General features: G+C 49.4%; 1 pseudogene; it reads left to right on the top strand.

Moving 5' to 3' along the window:
• Window positions 1-1,023: 1,023 nt before the first annotated feature.
• Window positions 1,024-1,201, top strand: LOC111590806 (uncharacterized; annotated as a pseudogene).
• The last annotated feature ends 18,999 nt before the right edge of the window (window positions 1,202-20,200 follow it).

Here is a 20,200-nt window from a genome sequence, read left to right as displayed (position 1 = left end):
TTTGCTGGCCTAGCAAATTTTTAGATACAAATTTGAATTCACATAGGCAAAAATAATGCTCCAACATAAAGTGCGCAAATAAATATTTATTTTAAGAAAATATTATTTTAAATATATAATCCATATAAAAGACCTCCAATTGAAATAAATCATCGGAGATATTTTTATTTAAATTGAAAATTAGAATTTTATGTGTTACACGCGAGTTAGGAGTATGATTTTGTTAAATAACTTGTTGCGATATGTTGATTTGAATCGACTTTGCTTAGGGAACGTCACGTACAATCAAGCAAGACAAACAAAAAGTCAAACATACAACAATATATTACACAAGCTCACACTTTATTTCTAATTAATTAATGCACTATATACGGTAGAACTAGCCATTCTTGTTTCCGGTGGCAGTGGCTACCTACAAATGTAGCTAGCTTCGAGATGGCGGTAGTGCCTATTTATAGATGAAGCCATGTGATCGTGAGGGGTAGAGACTAGAGAGCCACCCTTAAGCTAGATCATAACTTGTAAACTATTTAACTATTTAAATAGAAATTTTATAGCATAACCAATAGGTTTACAATAAGAATACCTTTACGATTATGCAAGGGTTTCTACACTCTACCACTACTTTCTTTTTATTTTCAGTTTTCTTTTATTTTTCCTATTTTAAACCAAATTCAAACAAAATTTAAATTTCAAACTCCATTTAAGTGCAACAATAAAAAATATAGCACGCCATGTAAAATATTTTTATTTTCCATTTATTTATTTTAATTTCAAATGTATAATTCGCTCAAAAAATAAAAATTAAAATAGGCTTTCTTTTAGAAAATACACTTAGGTTCCAAAAACAAGATTTTGGGTTTACATCGTTATCCTACAGATGGACCGTGATAAACCACCCAAGCCCAACATGAGAGAAAGTTGCATGCAGCGCAACACTCCCATATATTACAACCCCACTTGCTGAAGAAGGATGAGCGATCGAGTGAGCTATAGAAATAGGGTTGGGTTCCTTTTCAACTCATATCTTTCTCGGCCTTTTGACTAAGATAATATGTAATATTTATTTTTATCAATTTAATATCTGGTATGTGCACCACATGTCCACTTTTTTGTGGAGATGGTCCACCACATAGGCTTACCATTGGGTACTCACGTGTCGCCCAACCATGCACTACTGGTAGGGTTTGACGCACCCAACAAATATCGTTAAATGTCTGTTTGGATCTAGGAGTTAAAACAAAAGTGACTAAAGTTTAGTTATTTAGGAGCTAAATATCCAAACAAGAAGAGAAAGTGACTAAATTATTTTTTAACATTTTTTAGTCAATTTTAGCTCTTCCTGTTTGGATCTTATAGTTTCTAAATGACTAAACTTTATTCACATTTTATTTTAGCTCTTGTGATCTAAACAGACACTAAATATGATTAAGTGACATGGTAACGTACGGATATTTTACTAGTAATTAAATAAAGTATGAGATGTTCTTTTATTAAATTTAACGCGTGTCAGTGTATTAGAGTTTAGCACGTTTAAATAGATCAGATTTAGAAACAAGTTTTAGTAGGATTATGTTAAAAAAATTCTTTGAAAGAGATTAAAATAATAATAATAAAATTGTTGCGTGCACGCGGGATTTTCTAATCGCGTGTACGAGCAAAGTAGGTGTTGTGGGGCCAATGGCAGCTGCACAAGAAGGGGCGAACTTGGACATCAACTCTAAGTCTCTGATTAGTTTTGTGGGTGAGCGTGGTCTGGCTCATACAAGCTTGGCCCGCTGGAAACCAAACGTTGATCGCGTATCTGCGCATCAATTAGAAACGATATTTTTGGCTTTTGCTGCAGCTACAGATGCAATCTAGATCATGCGTATGCAGGTAACCAAACTGAGTCCATCACTTGGTCAACGCATACCGTCAGTTCTAATGGACGGGTGCAAGCATCCAATCATGTTATAAGAGACTATAATATTTTCAGTTGATAGGAATAGAGTTTTTTTTGAAAAAAATACCCTTCAATAACTTATTTAAATAGTTTTCTATATATGGACATATTATATTTCGAATTTGTGGCTAACCAAGGATAGAAAATGTAAATAACTCTCTAAAGTGCAACGAACATATAGAAAATCTGTTGGAGATTGCAAAGATATACAAAATAGATTTTATGCATGCATGACTCTCTAAATGATAATTTAGAAAGTGAAATTTTTAAAGACTCAATGTTTGGATGGAGGGACGAGGAAGGATGAAGAGGGATGGGATGGGATCATTTTAACTTGACCCGTGTTTGTTTGGTTGGAAGATCCAAAGTCAGGGTCAAAAAATATTCTTCAAAAATGGTGGATGAGAACATCCCTAAAAAAATAAGGGATATGGTCAGCTCATAGTTGATTCCATTATATCTCTCGTTAACACCGAACCAAACACTTAAAACTCACCCTAACGGGACATAAAAAGGGAGACACATGTTCGTTTTGACTCGTGGGCGTGCCACCGTAGCCGTAACGCCTCTAATAGGCGTTGCATTTTGGGTGCCCTCACCAAGGAGAGAAAAAATATCTACCCTCTGTCAGAATCATTAAATACACTTTCTTTCTTTTTCTTCTTCTAATGCATGCCCATATGTATCTCCTTGTTTGGATGGGCTTTTATTTTATATTGCCACGTAGCTAGCACTATATATAGTTAGTAAGACAGCATTCGGGATATGTGACCGGTGATTTTGCCTCTCTGCATGCGTTGGGTCAGTCTTAAAGATGCTCTTCAAGTTCCGATCCTGGCAGGACGGGAAGGTGGTAGGTGGTAGATGGCACTACGGCATTGTCAGAAATTAGAGGTGGAGTACATCTTCATCTTGCTTCATCTAATAATATAATAATAATGGAACCCGTACTAAAATCTGAACGGAACGATTGGCATGGACCGCCGCATATCCCGTAACGAGGAACGTGATCACGGCACGAGGAACACACGTTCTCAAAAATTAATCTGGCCGACGACGACATTTATAGCGGAATGCCATAAGTTAACGCAGGTTTGGATCAAGTTTAAAACTTTGACGGATTCTGGAACAATATAGGGATCAGATGCTGGATATAGCTGAACTCCTCCTTCGTACAGCTCGACTCCAGCCGTGCAGCCTGCAATCCCTATCTAGGTTGGGCGTACAAGTGGATCGGAAGAGGGTGTCCATATTTTTTATAGTGTTTATATAAGAGTTGCGAGATAAATACAGAAGCAATTTTTAGTGGTGGTATAGTCATATAAAATCAAGGGGACGGTATTGTCCCCGTCTCATTCTACTTTGACCTCAAACCAAACATATGGTGACTAATGAAATACTGAATTACTGTAACTGACGATGCAACATGATGGCTCGTAATTAATCTCTATATATGCTTGTTGTACGCGCTCCTGTTGATTATTTGATTAATTATCATCTCGATGCAATTATTATATGAACGTGTTCATGATGGAGTTGGACCGAACCGAGCAGCAAGCAGCTGGCTATTAACCAAGTCCGCGCAGCACCAGCAAGACAGCAGCGACCCGTACGTCGTCGGTGGCGGCGGCGTGTTTCTCTTTCTTCTTCCGCGCACCTGCTTCCAGTCCTTACGTACCATCATCCTCCCGTCATGTATTCTTCCCCGTACACGGAACGTGACCACGTTCCTGGCTGGCTGGCTGGCTGCTTAGGGCGTCCTCCCGACCAAGACTGATGACTCAGCTAGCTATTTGAATTAATGCGTAGTACGTACATATGGATCAGCATGTGTATGTATGACGAACGAGAAGATGCATGCATACGAGATCGAGTCAGCGCGCGCTTGCCTCACCCAGCCACAACGCGACACAACAGACTAGTTTTTCTATGTGATGTACATGTACTGACGTGCATGCATGGTCCATGCGTACGTGGAAGTATTTTAAAAAATACAACTACCTAGCTTCAATCAGAGCTTCAATCAGGCGGTTTTTTTTGGCTTTGCCAAACCAGCTGTGTCCGGTAGTGATAATTAAGAGACGTATACTTGACACAAACATAATCATTAGGACACGCGCAACTCTATTTAATATAGATTCTCTCGAGAGGTCCGTATAGGCTAATTGAAAAAAATACAAGATACGGTCCTACACAATTTTCTATACATATTGTCTCTTAGTTGTATTTATGGTCTAAAGTCTCATATCTTACAGTTTCGTAACTGTCTCTTGTATTTGGAAAACTGAACCACCGTCTCACCGTTATACGACAACATCATTACAGTTCAGTTCAAAGGTTGAAACTTGAAACACAAATAGCCGCCACACGTCAACATGAGTGTGACAAATTAATAAAACTAGTTCCCAACTGCATGCCTCGATCGTATAAGCCGCCACAAGTCACGGTCAAAGGTCATAAGGCTCACATAGGCCAATATCTAAATGCTAAAGGCTAGAGTTCTTAGGGCATGTACAGTGGAGAGACACCAAAACGGTTTTCCAAGCACAGGAGACAACTAAGAGACTATATTGTACAATGGAGTGTCTATAAACGTAGTCTATTAATAAATACAGAATTAAATGTATTTGTATAGCATCAGATCGATAGAACAGACGACAAATTTGTACAGTGGCAAGTGATGCGTCTGTTGTTACTTGGTTTACGAGCCAGAGGCGTCTCTTCACGGAGAGATGGCTCTAAGATTTTTTTGCAAATAACCCCCTAAAACACCTTAAGAGCCCCCACATTAAACACCACTGTAAATGCCCTTATCCTATCAAGGCAACAACTACGTATTAGGATAATGGTAAACCGGTAATAATACGACGATGGAAAGTACAAGATAAGGGCATCAACATCAATCATGCATGGTTCCATGCATGTTTCTTGCTCCTGTATAGCTAGCTCACCGGCTGTGACCACTTCATCTTGGTTAGACTACTCCAGGTCCATTTCTTTCTCATTCACTTGTTCTTCATTTTTCAGACGGGAGTTGTCCTTCTTCAGTCTCAGCTGAGCCAATCTAGCACTCCTACACAAGTTTGTGACCTCCTTGGGCCCGGTCATAGCGATGCAGCCTCCAACCAATCTAAGTACTCTAGTGTGTCATATTTCTAACGGCAACGGGACTAGACTAAGACGGAGGACAGAAGATTAGTAAATATATATATATATATATTTTTATAAGTTGTACCCACTTTTTAAATTGAGAACAAATTTTGAGTTTATAAATTTATATGTCCATGTGTGGCTATTGTACTTTGTTGATCCTATTGAGGGCAACTGCAGAAAGGGCTCGACCATTTGGGGCCAAATAGTGTCTAAGTACAACTTCATAGTCGAACCTCCTCCCCATCGTACCCCTAAGCAGCTGAAGAATTGGTGGTCCACGAGAAATCGCAAGATCAGCCTCTTCAACAACATATAGAACCGATTGTATACGTTCTAACCGAGCAGATTAGATGATGTTATGCTATTGAAAGTGAGAAACGAGAGCTTCCACAACAGGTCTGATGAAACAGACTTCAAGCTGGAGCACACATGATGTGCTCTTCGCCATTAGCCTAAGTGGTGTGTGTGACAGGGTGGACGACAGCAGCTATATGATCAAACGATCATGTCTCAACATGGAAGGTGATTATAGCTTTGCATTGTTGGAAAACATCGGACCAACATGCCCTATTGATTGTGATAGGGCAAGAGCTCAATGCAAAGGGAAGAGGCTAGCAACAAGTACGAGCGAGTCCCTTGTTATGGAGAATAGCATGATGAACAAGCTCTACAAAGCCAATGAGATGTCAAGTCTGATCAAAATTGTATGAGCATTTCACCAAGTTGCTGGATTAGTCCACCGCCGTTATAGACGATGTCATAAAATAAGACCCACAGGTTGACTGTAAAAAAATTGATCAAGCAATTAAAACTAGATGGGAAAGAAGAGGTGGAGAATGACGACAACGAGGGGACTAGTATTTATCATTTTTTATGAACTATGTCATTTTTATTTTATTTACTTTGTTTGATTATGTAATTTTTACTTAATTACATGATCGAATTATATTTTCCCAATCTAAAAAGAAAAACTGATGGAGCATCGAAGTTGTTGCAGCCTGATGGTAAATGCTATATATTAGAGCGCTACAGTAGATAAGAGCTAATGATGGTCGATAGCGGAGTCCATAATGTGATCAATAGCTGAGCAAGGTTAATAATATAACTCATAGCAAGCTATATTGGAGTCTCACTTTCAGCTGGCTATTAGTGAACAACACACTTTCTCTCTCCATTTTATCTTCATTCCATGTCACCATAAATTTGACATGAGATGCCTTAGAGTCTGATTACATCATTATACTTGCTCTAGTGCGACTAAGAGCATCTCCACTAGTTCGTAAAAAAAGACTTTCTAAACTCAGATTTAGCATGTCGCTAAACACATATTGGAAACAAAATCAACCATAGTCTCCAACAGTTCCCAGTTCCTAGGTTATTAAATATTTTTAAATTAGGATAACTCGATTTTTCTAGTTATTACCTGTAACTTCAAATTAGGTTTTATTTGTATGATAACGTTTAATAATAATCGTTCTTCTCTTTATTGATATTTTTCATTCTGTTGTGAATCGTGGTTGGTCATTTTTCTCTAAATTTTTGGATGGGTCATCTTCAGACTTGTCAGATGAGGATGATGAATCCATCTTTTTCGCAACTCATACAATTCAAAGTGCATTTCTTGTACATAGTGCAAATTTGATGCCGGACAAATGATTTTACAGTGTGATTGACGCGCAAAATAGGCTATTGGAAATTTGGAAGTGTGCGAGAGGTCCCCAAGTTTAAGGACTAAATAGGGATATTTTAGGTAGTTTGTATACTTAGTGAAACTCTCTCTATATCTCTCCTTATAATTGCACTGTCATGTCACCAAGCATGGTGATGTGTCACCATATTTAATGAGTATGAAACTCCCGTTGAGAATTGCACTCTCATTGATGATCCACGCAACTCCCATTGAGAGTTTTATGGGAGGTGATAGGGTTTTATGGGGACGGAACTCTGCGGTTGTTGAAAGTTGATGTGGCGGTATTGGAAATTATAACCGAGAATAGACTAAGAATGTCTCCAATATAGTGTGGAAAATCGGGGACACGAAACTATAGATAATACCACTGTTTGTAGAGAATTTTTTTAAAATAATGTATGATATTGGGGATATACTAGAGATAGTCTAATACTAGTTAAAATCGCTTGAATTAAATTCAGCCTTAAGTTGGATCGGCATGGGTAGTTGCGGGGGTTTGAACTCCACGTGCGGGATTCCATGTCTCCAAGGCGGCGCCAGCTGGTCGTGCCCACGGCATTTTCTTCCAAATGACGCGGTGGGGGTCCGGCGGCCACGGCATCTGCAAACGGGCGATGCGGTCTCCTATTATCCTAGTACTAGTATCTCGCGCGGATCGGGACGGTTTAAGGGTCAGCGTCCGGCTCCCGCGGCGCGTCACGCAGGACGTTCGCGCTCGCTTGGAAATCCACATGGCCCGCGGGACCCAGCGAGCGGTGTCTCGTACCGCGTGCGCGCGTGAATGGTGTGGGCGCGGCGTTGGGTTGGGCACCGTGTGGGGCTCACCCGTCACGGGATACGCGCGGCGTAGGTGTTCCGACCTCAAGCGGACTGGATTTAGACTGGCGTACTGTACTTTAAATTGTAGATAAGATTGCCGTCCCCTCCTCTTTGCGACGACTGGATCCTCTGTGTATTAGAAAACTAGACATTATTAATTTTAATTTAAATTCAGAAGAGCAGTGTTATATAGGTGCGTATATGAATGTATCACTACTCGCATAAGTAATAAATATAAATAAAACATGGACAAGTACAACAGAAAGCACCCCTACGGAGGGACCGATGCTCAAGGTATCAGTGGCTCCATTCACACGAGACATCTCGTGTGTATGTTCGATGGAGTCGTACACAGTCGATGCAGGAATATATACGCCATGCAGTCCCTCGAACGGTCGCTGGAAGACGAACAACAGAAGTAGACGAAGCGCTTCTGGTCGAACGGATGAAGCAAGCAGTCACGAGTACGCTTCCAAAAAAACCTGATCGCACGCACACCCGTGCAAGTGTACCTCCACGGGCGGCGATTTCGGAGGCCTGCTCTCCCACTCTCTCTGTGCTCGCAGAAGGTGGGACGGGAACGTGCTGTTTACAATACGTGTAAGAGATCGCGCGTGTGTCCGGAAGAGCGTCCTCACCCTCGATTAATTCTTATACGCAACTAGAAGGAGAGGAGAAGGACAACAGACAGTAACAGTCGCGCCATTAGAACTAGAAACTGAGGAAGGTCATCATGACGGTCATCACTCCAGGTAAATGCGCATCCGTTTGAAAGAAATATTCGGACCAAGGTTCGATCTACCACAAGCCACGCCCGGCCGGCGGCGGAGGGCGCGCGCGTGTGGCACTGCTTCATTTTTCTCAATTTTCAATAGATGCGCAATGGTCCACCTATTTAAGTTGAATTATTTGTCCCTTGAACTTTCAACATGGTGCTAAATTATTAGTACACCATAGCATTAAAGTGGATCATTAGCATTGACTATTATTGAATATTAATTTGGTCCAAGCCCACGTTAAATCGACACTATATATAGTGTTTCTCTCTCATCTGCTCTATCCATTCGAATACTTTAAACAACCGGTTTAGCAAAACTAAAATATGTACAATACATTTGAGAGTATGAAAAATAGGTATGTACAAAAATTAAAAATTAAAAATATCTCTAAAATAAGTATTGCGTATAGAGAACGTAATTTAGAGGACGTTGTTGGAGAGGAAGAAGATATAGAGAATGGAATTTTTTAGAGCAGACTGTAAAGAACATATATAGAGGATAGAAATAGAGAACGTTGTTGGAGATAGTCTTTACGAGGTCACAGACAAATCAGCGTGGACCTTCCGTTTGAGTTGGTGCACAAATCAGTTTAAGGTCCCGTTTGGTTTGAGTGACTAAAGATTAGTCCATCCATTTTAGTCTCATTTAGTCCCTAGTTAGCCAAAGAGTGAAACTAAAATAAGAAGTAAACTGATTTAGTCTCTAGTCTCTCAAGGGATGACTAAAAGGGACTAAAACATATTAATTCCACCTTTTGTCTCTCATTTATTTCAGTTGCACTAATGGTGGAAGAATGTTAAGGAACATTTTAGTCTTCTTATGAGTGATTTAATACTGTCGAAGAGTAGATCTCCGGCCGGGTGGTGGAGTGCACCCGCCCTAAGTCCTGAGATGAGGAGGGGCTTAGGTGTTTCGCTTGATCGTTGGAGTGAAGGGGAAGAACACAAGAACACACAAGGGTTTAGAGTGGTTCGGGCCGCCAGAGCGTAATACCCTACTCCACTGTGAGATGTATTGCTTGAGAGCGTGTATGAGCTAGCGAGTCTGAGGTTGTGTGTGAAGTTGCCTAAAGATAGGACTGAGAGCCTGTCTGTAACGTCGCATGCCTCCCCTTTTATAGCTGAAGGGGGGTATGCACAAAGGGACTGGGCCCCGACATGTGGGCCCAGGGACATAAAGAATATAGTGCTTGAAGCCTACTAATGTCTGTTGCCGAGACAATCTTCTTGTGCCCTGGCGCCCAAGTCTCCGTATCCTCGGCGTGCAGGGGAAGCTTCTTGTAGAAGAGAAGACGAGTATAACGCGTCGCTCGGTACGGGCGCACTGTTTGCCAACAGACCCAGCAGGCACGCCGCCTGCTGGATGACCTTGACTCCGCCTGCCAGCGGATGGGATGGGACGCAATAAATGATGAAAGGGCACGTCGCCCGTCAGTGTAGTGGCAGGCGGCGCGTCCTTTCCTCAATAAATGCAGGGGCTGCACAACTTTACGTCAGGCTCGGCCCGATAGCTTATGTCATGGGCCACAAGCAGCGGGCCTCCGCCTGAGTGGGAAGTGGAGAGCAAGGCCCGGACACGTGTCAGCACCAGACCCCTGCTCATACCAGGGTCCTCCTTGTTCTGGGATCCTGCTGGGGTTCGGACCTATCCGGAGGCTCCAGACTTATATGTATAGGGGTTCGGTGTCCTTTTGTGGTGGTTCGGACTTACTGGGATATGTTGTCTCTCCTTGCCATGTGACGCCCTTTGTCTTGCCCATGTGGTGGGGTCAGGCGCCATCCCCCGTGTGGCTAGGAGTCGTCGCATGGGTGCGGCGTCTTCATGCTATAGAAGAGGGTACCCCTGATTTAGGGTACCGACAGTGGCCCCCGGGCCCGCCTCAGGGGAGGATGCGAGCCTGCAGGTGGGACCAGAGTCTGGTTGGTGGTTGGACCGCTGCTCCCGCGCGCCTGTTGCGACAATTACTGCCGGCTCGCCTATGGCCTTGCCAACTGCTGCGCCTATTCCCACGGCTGACTGACCCGTGACCATCGTACTTAATGGCACTGTTGGGCCATGCGCGGGGCTACCTCGAGTCGTTGCACTGGTTCTGAAAATTTTACCTTTTCGGACTCCCGTGACGGCCCCGAGAAGACGTGGCATTGGTGCAAGCGGCGGTGCGGTCCTTTCGCACACGGTAACCGGCGCGCCGGTTGTATGACATGTGGGCCTGGGCCCCCGACTTGGACCGCCAGTTGCAGTGGAGCTGAGGGGGCGCACAGCTGCGGGACGGTTGTACGCTTCTTATGCGACGGTTCGCCCTTTTTGACCGCTGGATACGGCGAAGATGAAGGGGCACTTTAACCATGGGGCGGTTGCATGCCCCTTGCACGGCGGTTCGCCTTCCTGACCGCTGGTTACCCCAAAAATGAAGGGGTGCGTAACCGCAGGGCAGTTGCACGCTCCTTCTTTCGGGTTAGTCCATACAACATGTGGGGCCTGGCCCCCGTGTCATAAGGTGGGATCCTTGGTGCACGTCGGGGGAGACTCCACCTGTGACGCTTCAGGGGCGCGAGTGGGGGGGGGGGGGGTCTTCTTTTAAAAAGGGGTCGATCTCCCGGGCAGTATTCATGCCTTGCTCCTCTTGCGACCATCGCGCCCTTTTGCCTTCTGGGCCTCTAGATGGGGTGCGCCGGTGTTCCCTGGAGGGATCCGCGTCAAGGTCGTCCCTTCCGGCGACTTCACCATCGAAGAGCGCGCGCTCGTGGTGGTGTCACCGGTCTTGTCTCCTTCTTGCTGCTGTTGGAGGGGTGTAACCCCCTGGGGGTTGTCATCCTTCCACCATCATTCGGCTTCAAGGATTTTCATCACGCAGCCCGGCTGCAGTCCCCCGTCGGTGGTCATCCAGAAGGATGACTACCAGCCTTGTGTTGGGGAGAAGCAAGCCGGGCTGCGGCCTCCCTCCTGCCCTCAGCTTCAAGGATGTTCATCATCCGTGCTGGGGAGGAGGGCGAGCCGAGTGGGAGCTTTGCCTTCCGCGTGGGCTGGCAGTCCGCTTCTTCCTCCAGCATTCGGGGGAGAAGGGCGTTCGCCGGCCTTGCGGAGGAGGTGAACTCTGGGTGCGCGGGGCCGGCCGTCTGTGGCGCCGTCAACTGCCGCGTGTCTGGCTCCCCGGCCTGGGTGGCTCTGGTGCCACCTCCGGCGCTGCCTCTTGCCGCTGGGGCGGAGCGTGGCTGCCCGTCCACCGTACGAGCGACGATCGCGCCGCGCGTGGGTTGGCCACATCCACGGCTTCTCCCATGTCGCTGGTCGCACCGGGGGGTCGTACAAGATGTCGTACGTCGTGGGGGCAGCGGCGGCGTTCTTGGATGGTCTTGTCCTCACTCCTGCAGTGAGGACGGGAGCGAAGACCTCTTCGTGCGCGCTGGTGCAGCCGTTGCCCATTGGTGCAGAGGTGGTCGCTGCCACTGGTGGGACTGATGTGGTCGCCTCCGCTGGTGAGGCTGCCCACTGCAGAGGTGGTTGCCTCCGCTGGCGAGACCGTCAGTGCCACCTGCCGCCGGACCTCTGGCCCTTTGGTTTTAATGGCCTCGCTGTTACCCCCGTAGGAGGACGGGGTCGAGGACCTATTCGCAGTAGCGCTCACCCTGAGGTGATCGCTGCTGTTGGTGAGCCGCTCGGAGCAGAGGTCGTTGTCGCTGCTGGTGCAGAGGTGGTCGCCGTCGTTGGTGGGGCTGTCCGGAGCCAGCTTCCGGCGCAACTCTTGCTGGTGCAACGTAGTTCATTCCTGCAGAAATGGAGCTGGGGTCCCACTTGTAAGGGAATGTAATGACATCTGCTTGAGAGCAAAATGTAATAACATATGTACGCAGGATTTTAGCCTGGGAAGCCCAGTTATGTGTCCGAACCCGCTAGATGGTAGCTTCAAGTACTAAGACACCTGCCGCAGGGGGGTGGAGTATGCAGGCTCACGGTACGGGACCAGGCTGAGCAACTACATGGTTTCCGGACCCCCCCAGGAGACAAGTGTCTATTTTTTAGAGCCGGACCTCCAGGTTGTTGGATGCATAGAACTCTAGTTTTAAATATTAGGACACTCGCTACGGGGTGGTGGAGTGTGCAGGGTTTTGGGTACAGAACCAGGCTAACCGGCCACATAGGCTCCGGACCACCCTATGGAGCGGGCATCTGTTCTTTAGAACTGGCCCCCAGGCCTTCCCATGTTTTTGTAAACAAATAAATATTGTCTTCTAAGCTGCATTTAGCACTTATCTGTGTAACGCCTACTCCTGTTGTGAGCGATGTTGTTGACTCCTTCCTGGTACCTGGCCCGCAGCCTAGGATGCAGGCTTGATGTGTTGAGGTTGGATACCAGCGTTTCTGAAAAAGGTTGTCAACAATCATCGGGAGGCAACCTCGCCGGGATCTGAATCTGTACACAACTTTTAGCTAGGAAGCATTAGTAGTACACCTCATAGGGCTCTCCGTCTGACATTGGTCGTCTTTTGATACATACTCGAGACTTGCAGGTTTTAGTCTGGGTGGCCAAGTTGCGTGTCCGGACCCCCTTGGGTCACGGTTCTAGATAATAGGACACTTGTCGCAGGGTGGTGGAGCGTGCAGGCCCACGGTACGGGACCTGGCTGAGCGACTACACAGGCTCCGGACCACCCCAGGAGACCAATGTCCGTTCTCTAGCTCCGGTCCCAAGGTTGTCGGACCGCAGGACTTATAACTCTAGATGCTTAGTCCCCGTCACGGGGTGGCGGAGCATGTAGGCCCACGGTACGGGACCTGGCTGAGCGGCTACACAGGCTCCGGACCACCCTATGGAACGGGGTCCCATTCTCTAGAGCCGACCCCTAGGCTGTCGGACCTCCCTACTTTCGCATCAGGGGCCCTAATCTGCAAGTCTGGCTGTTCAATTCGGATGTCGCCATGTCAGACAGATGGAAACCGTACGGGTGGGTTAGCTGAAAGGTATTATCTGAAAAATTGCAAGATAGGACCATGGAGCAGCAAGATGGAACTATCACAAGAGCATGGCTGAGGGGGTAGTTTCTTCTTCATAACTTATCGTGCATGTGTGCAGACCAATAGTCCAGGTTCATGGGGGCAGACCCACCGGGTTGTCGTACACGTATGTGTTATCTAGTTACAAAAAAGAAGGAAACAGACTCGACCCCTTAGTCTTGCTCTATGGATAGAAATTACAGAGATATTTGGCATCAGGGTAAGGTACTCCTCCAGTCGTAGCTAGATGGTTCCCCCTGGGTCGGTGTACTCCCGTTACCTTGAAGGGTCCTTCCCAGCTGGGGGAGAGTTGCAGAGCCCCTCTTGGTATGGTATCTGTCGTGGGGCTAAGCCTCGACCCAGGGTTCCCATCTGTATTTGACACGGGAGCCCTCGTCTCTGGCTGTGATCACTTCTGCGTATACCTGTCTGCAGCTCGGACGCGTGGGGGGTCCGGAAGGGCCTCCGAAGGAAAGGCGTGCTTCAGCTCCGTAGACCGGGGAACACGGGGTCCCTCTAGGGTCCGTCTAGTTTTCTTCACCGGAGTAGGAGCCTCCGGTGAAGATATCTTTCAGGTCCCCCTCGGGCGACTGGTACCCGAGGCCCTGCTCAGCCGCGGCTACCTCGCCGTCGTCCACCTTCTCTTTGCCGGGCCGACGGCGAGGCGGGGAGCCGTCTTTGGAAGACTGCTCGCGCCGCTCGCTGACGTGTTTTGCGAGGTCAATGATCTCACGACACTCCACGGTGTTGTGGCGACCATGCGGGTGCACATGGCATGGACCGCTGCTACCCTTCCGCGGTCGTGGGCGTTTGTTGCGGTCGCCCTGGCCTCTAGTCGTTGTTGTGGCCACCAGAGCAGTGGACCACGACTTCTGGTAGTCGTGGTCCTTCTTCTTTTTCTTCTTTCTGTCCCGGTGGACGACCCCCGAGCCACCCGACTGGGCAGCTCCAGTTTATGGTGCCGAGTGCCATGCATGGCCCTCGGCGGCTCTGGCGCACTTGTCGGCCAGAGCGAAGAGCGTGGGGACAGTTTCCACATCATGTGTGGCCAACTTCTCCAACATTTTTTCATCATGTATTCCCTGTCGGAAGGCCGTGATGATGGAAGCATCAGAAATACGAGGTATCGTACCTCGCACCTTGGTGAAGCGGGAGATGAACTTCCGGAGGATCTCCCCGGGTTCCTGCCTCACCGCATGGAGGTGGGCCTCCACACCGTGCTGTTGGTAAGCACTAGCAAAGTTCGCAACGAACCGCACGCATAGCTCTTCCCAAGAATAGACTGACCCCAGGGTGAGGTTCATGAGCCAGGTCCGGGCAGGTCCTGACAAGGCCACATGAAAATATGTTGCCATCACAGTGGTGTTTCCACCTGCTGCCGTGATGGCGGTGACGTACACCTGCAGGAACTCCGACGGGTTTGATGTTCTGTCGTATTTTTCCGGCAGGTGTGGCCGGAACTTGGCGGGGGACCAGGATGCCGTGCGGAGATGATCCACTAGTGCGGCGCAACCCACTCCGTCCAAGGGGACACCCGTCTGGGACCGGGTGCCCATTGGTGTCTGCGGTGCAACCGCAGCGAAGTCTTGATCGAGGTCGCGTCCATTGATATTTTGGCGGCGCTCGCACGCCCTTTCCAAGGATACCCGGGCATCCTCTCCCGCACGCCTGCGGTTGAGTTCTGCCCGGAGGTCGTTGGTCCACGCGCCCCTTACTGAGGGCGAGCACACCGATGCTGATGCCTTGTGTTGGCGCCATGATGACCACGCCTTCGACCTGGTCGAGGTAGAATGCGCCATACTGAGCAGTCGGTCGACGTCGTCCCGCCACTGCTTCATGGCTCCTGGTGAACCGTGGAGCTTGGATGGTGTCGCAACAACTCCCTGGCTGCTGACAACGCCCCCGGAGACGCCCTTGATGGAGTCCAGGATGTTTGCGCTACCGTGTGCTGCCGTGCGGCGTGCACAACAGGAGTGACTGGTGCCGGGCGACTGGGAGCCTACGGTGTGGAGGAAGCAGCTTCTCCCTCCACCGCAAAGTCTACCGAAGTCTCAGCGCGGTGCTCTACGATCTGCACCATCATGCTTGGGTAAGGGATCAAGCGAAAACCTAATGCCTGGCCCCTACCTGGCGCGCCAAATGTCGGAGAGTAGATCTGCAGTGGGGTGGCAGAGTGCACCCGCCCTAAGTCCTGAGATGAGGAGGGGCTTAGGCGTTTCGCTTGATCGTTGGAGTGAAGGGGAAGAACACAAGAACACACAAGGGTTTAGAGTGGTTCAGGCCGCCGGAGCGTAATACCCTACTTCACTGTGAGATGTATTGCTTGAGAGCGTGTATGAGCTAGCGAGTCTAAGGTTGTGTGTGAAGTTGCCTAAAGCTAGGACTGAGAGCCTGTCTGTAACGTCGCATGCCTCCCCTTTTATAGCTGAAGGGGGGCATGCACAAAGGGACTGGGCCCCGACATGTGGGCCCAGGGACATAAAGAATATAGTGCTTGGAGCCTACTAATGTCTTGTTGGGGCGAAGGCGAAGACACTACCCTTCGCTCGATGCCTTCGCCAGTCTCGCTGTACCAACGGAGACAAGACGACTGGTAGTCTCCACCCTTCGTCCAATACGCTGCAAGACGAAGGCCTACGACGAGGTCGCTCCATCTCGCGACCTCGTCCAACGCGAAGGCCCACGTAGAATTCGGCCCATTGTAACAGGCCCCGCGTGGCCGCTGCGCATTACGGGCCCGGTTTGTGAGGGCTTTTCTGTAATGACAGTTTGTAACCCTGCTTTATGGGAATATTCCGGGGATGACCTAGGCGCCTGAGGGCACATGCGTCCTTAATCCACGACGCTGGGCACTCAGGCACCTATAAATACCCCCACACAGTGCCCTTGAGAGGCTAGATTAACAGAGCAATTGCCTTCTTGAGCTAAAACCCTGTCTGCATTACTTTCACTCCCCCGTTGGATCATCTTGCTCCGGAGAGCAAGTTCCAACATTTGGCGCCCACCGTTCGTGCTACGAAAAACCACCCGCGATGGCACCCAAGAGAGCTAGCTCGAAGGCAGCCCCATCCGTTGACGAAGCTGCGAAGGCAGCGCTGCTGGCTGAGAAAAAGGGCAAGGCCCTTGTCGACACCACCCACCAAGAAGCCTGCGAAGACGACGCACTTAGCAAGAGACAGCGCAATGAACAACTCACAACCGAAGGCAGTCTCCACACCTGCAGCTCCGGAGGACAACCGCAACCTCCCCCAGGCTTTGCTCAACCGGAGGGCGCGGACGCCACCGAGGACGGCGAAGTCATTGGCGTTTCAGCAGAGGAACAACTACAGTTGTGTGCCTTGCGCATCAAGAACCGCAACTTCCAGAAGCAAAAAGAGATCCTCGATGCCAAGCACCAACATGTGTCTGCACAAGCCAAGGTGCGCCAGATGATACGCGACGAAGAGCAAAAGGCTCAAGAGCTTGAGCAAGAGATCACGCTCATGCAGCGCGAAGGCCAACTCGGTCTACAACATGGCCCACCCCTCCAACAGCGCGCGCAAATCGAAGACTTGTTCATCCCTCAGCGCGGACACGCCATTCTGCACACCGCAGCATTCCAAGGTGTCAACTACCTTGACGAGCGGAGTCCCCTGGTGCCCCACCTGCAAGTGTCACCATAGCCCGCCAACTTCAGGGCAGGGACCTATCCCAAGTACAACGGAAGCACTAACCCAGCACAGTATATCATGAGCTATCAGGTCGCCGTTGCATCATCCGGAGGGGACGACGCCACGATGGCCAAGTCATTCATCATCGCCCTCGAAGGCCCGGCCCTCACCTGGTACACTAGGTTGCCCCCGCTGTCCATCGACTCCTGGAGAAGTCTCCGGGACAAATTCCTGCTCAACTTCCAAGGGTACCGCCCAGACACCGACGCCTTGGCTGAACTTTCACTCTGCAAGCAGCTGGAAAGGGAAACTCTGTGGGAGTACTACCGCAAGTTTCTGACTCTCAAGTCACAACTGCCTTCGGTCGATGACCAAATCGCTATTCACTACGCCATCAGTGGCCTTCGGGCTGGCGTCCTTTACAGCCACTGTATCAGAGATCCGCCTAGGAACCTCCAGGAGCTGTATCAGCTATTCGAAAAATACGCCAGATCCGAAGAGCTCCACCAACGCAAAGTCGAGTCTCAGAGGAAACCCAAAGACCCTCTGCAGTCCAGCCGTACGTGGACGAGGCCTTCGCAGACAGACTCCGGTCGGGACGGTCGCAGTCAGCAACAGGTACACAACATCACCAACCAGCACCCCGCTGGTGAGGCCCCTCGCCGCCAGGAGTATCCCCCCCATGGCCGCGGAAACGGAACTCGTGGTCAGGGCCGGGGACGTGCGCAGCAGCCGCGCAGATTTTACTGCTTATTCCACGGCGAAGACTGCGCGCACCCTACAAGAGACTGCCCAGAGACGAAGGCCAACAGAGACAGGATGGCACGGGCGCAACCAGCCGATAACCCCAGAGTTGTCGCGCACACATATCAACAACCCCCTCCGCCATACAACCACGGCCCCGCTCCGCATCCACCCCACCACGCATACCAACACCACCAGGAGGTACAAATCGTACCTCCCCCACCCCCACCTCCTCATCCGCAACAACAAATCATCCACCACCCCACCACCCCCAAGCCCCAAAGCAAGAAGACTTTGTCGATCAGCCGTATCGCGGAGTCATTCACATGATCACTGGGGGGTCCAGCGTCGACTTCGACATGAAGCGACAGAAGAGAGACCACTACCACAACATCAACCACGTCGCCGTCACTGGTCCAGTCGTGCAGACAAAGTGGTCCCATGTGCCATTGACCTTCGACGCCCGAGACGTCGACCTGCGCAGCGCACCCCACATCGACGCCATGGTTACCAACTGCAGCGTGGCAGGCTGGGACCTGCACAAAGTCTTAGTCAACAATGGCAGCCAGGCGGATATCATTTTCCTCCATGCCTTCGACCGCATGGGCATCAGTCACAGCTTGCTTAAGCCTTCAGACAACCCATATGGCTTCGGCGGCAAGGGCACCTTTCCTGTCGGCAAAATAGAGTTACCCCTCTCCTTCGGTGTAGCGCCCAATGCACGAAGCGAGCAAGTCACGTTCAACATTGTCGACATGGTGTACCCATACAATGCCATAATGGGTCGGGGCTCCATCAACAAGTTTGAGGCAGCCATTCACGGACTTTACCTGTGCATGAAGATCCCAGGTCCGCAAGGCACGATCATAGTCTACGGCAACCAGCAGGCCGCGCGCAACATAGAAAGAGACTTCGTTCCTGGGCAAAGGAATGTACACTGCCTCATGGCCCAGTGCGAGGTCCCCGAGTCTGCCAGCCCAACCGCCAAAGAACATGACAAGGCACAGTTGCAGAGCAACGACGGGACCAAGACTGTTCCCCTCGACCAGGCAACGCCCAAACAAACAGTCACCATCAGCGAAGACCTCACTTCACATGACGAGGAGAGACTCCTCTGCTGTCTGTCAAAAAATAAAGGCGTCTTCGCCTGGTCCACCCTCGACCTGGTCGGAGTTAGTCGCTCCATCATCGAGCACAGCTTGGGAATCGACCCTTCGGTGAGGCCGAAGAAACAGCGGTTGCGCAAGATGTCTGATGAGAAGACAGAAGCCGCCAAGGCCGAGGTACATCGCCTGCTTGAGGCTAAATTTATCGAGCCAGTCGCCAATCCTACATGGCTCGCCAATGTAGTGATGGTGCAAAAGAAGAGCGACAAATGGCGGATGTGCATTGACTTCACCAGTCTCAACAAGGCCTGCCCCAAGGACAACTTCCCGCTGCCTCGGATCGACAAAATCGTCGATAGTGCGGCCGGGTGCGAAGCCATGTCTCTCCTTGATTGCTTCTCCGGCTACCATCAAATATATATGAAGGAGGAAGACAAGGCAAGCACCAGTTTCATAACACCCTTCGGCACGTACTGCTTCATCAGAATGCCGGAGGGACTTAAAAACGCCGGGTCCACATTCTCTCGGCTCACCAAAACGGTGCTCGAGAGCCAAGTCGGCAGAAACATATTCACATATGTGGACGACATCGTCGTCGCCAGCAGAAGGAAGACCATCTGGCTGACCTCGCCGAAACGTTTCCGAACATGCGGGACGCACGACTTCGCTTAAACCCCGAAAAGTGCGTTTTCGGCGTTCGCCAGAGGAAAATATTGGGCTACCTGTTGTCGCACCGCGGGATCGAAGCCAATTCGACCAAAATCCAAGCCATCATCAACATGACGCCCCCACAGTCAGCCAGAGACGTCCAACGACTGACAGGCAGACTGGCCGCCCTCAACAGATTCATCTCCAAATCCGCAGAGCGAAGTCTCCCTTTCCTCAAAACACTCTGCGGCGCAAAGGACTTCGCATGGGGACCAGAGCAAGCGGCGGCCTTCATTTCATTAAAGCAGTACCTGACAGAGTTGTCGATTCTTACAAGCCCCAACCCCTCGCTACCCCTATTGCTATACATCGCGGCTTCGTCGCATGCGGTCAACGCAGCACTGGTTCAAGAGCAGGACAGAGAGGGCACGATCAAGCAATGTCTAGTTTATTACGTCTCCGAAGTGCTCATGACATCAAAATGCAATATGACGGAACTGGAAAAAATCGCCTACGTAGTTGTTATGGCTTCGCGCAAATTGCGCCATTATTTTGAAGCGTTCAAGGTCCGGGTCACCTCAGATAGGGGACTCGGCAAATTGTTTAGAAACCCGGAGGCATCAGTTCGGATTGCCAAATGGGCAGCCGAACTCTCTGGCTACCATATCACATTC

The sequence above is a fragment of the Zea mays genome, chromosome 1, assembly GCF_902167145.1.
Source record: "Zea mays cultivar B73 chromosome 1, Zm-B73-REFERENCE-NAM-5.0, whole genome shotgun sequence".
In the NCBI taxonomy this organism is placed as follows: domain Eukaryota; kingdom Viridiplantae; phylum Streptophyta; class Magnoliopsida; order Poales; family Poaceae; genus Zea; species Zea mays.
The sequence above is the reverse complement of the archived record's forward strand: the minus strand, read 5'-3'. Positions and strand labels throughout refer to the sequence as shown.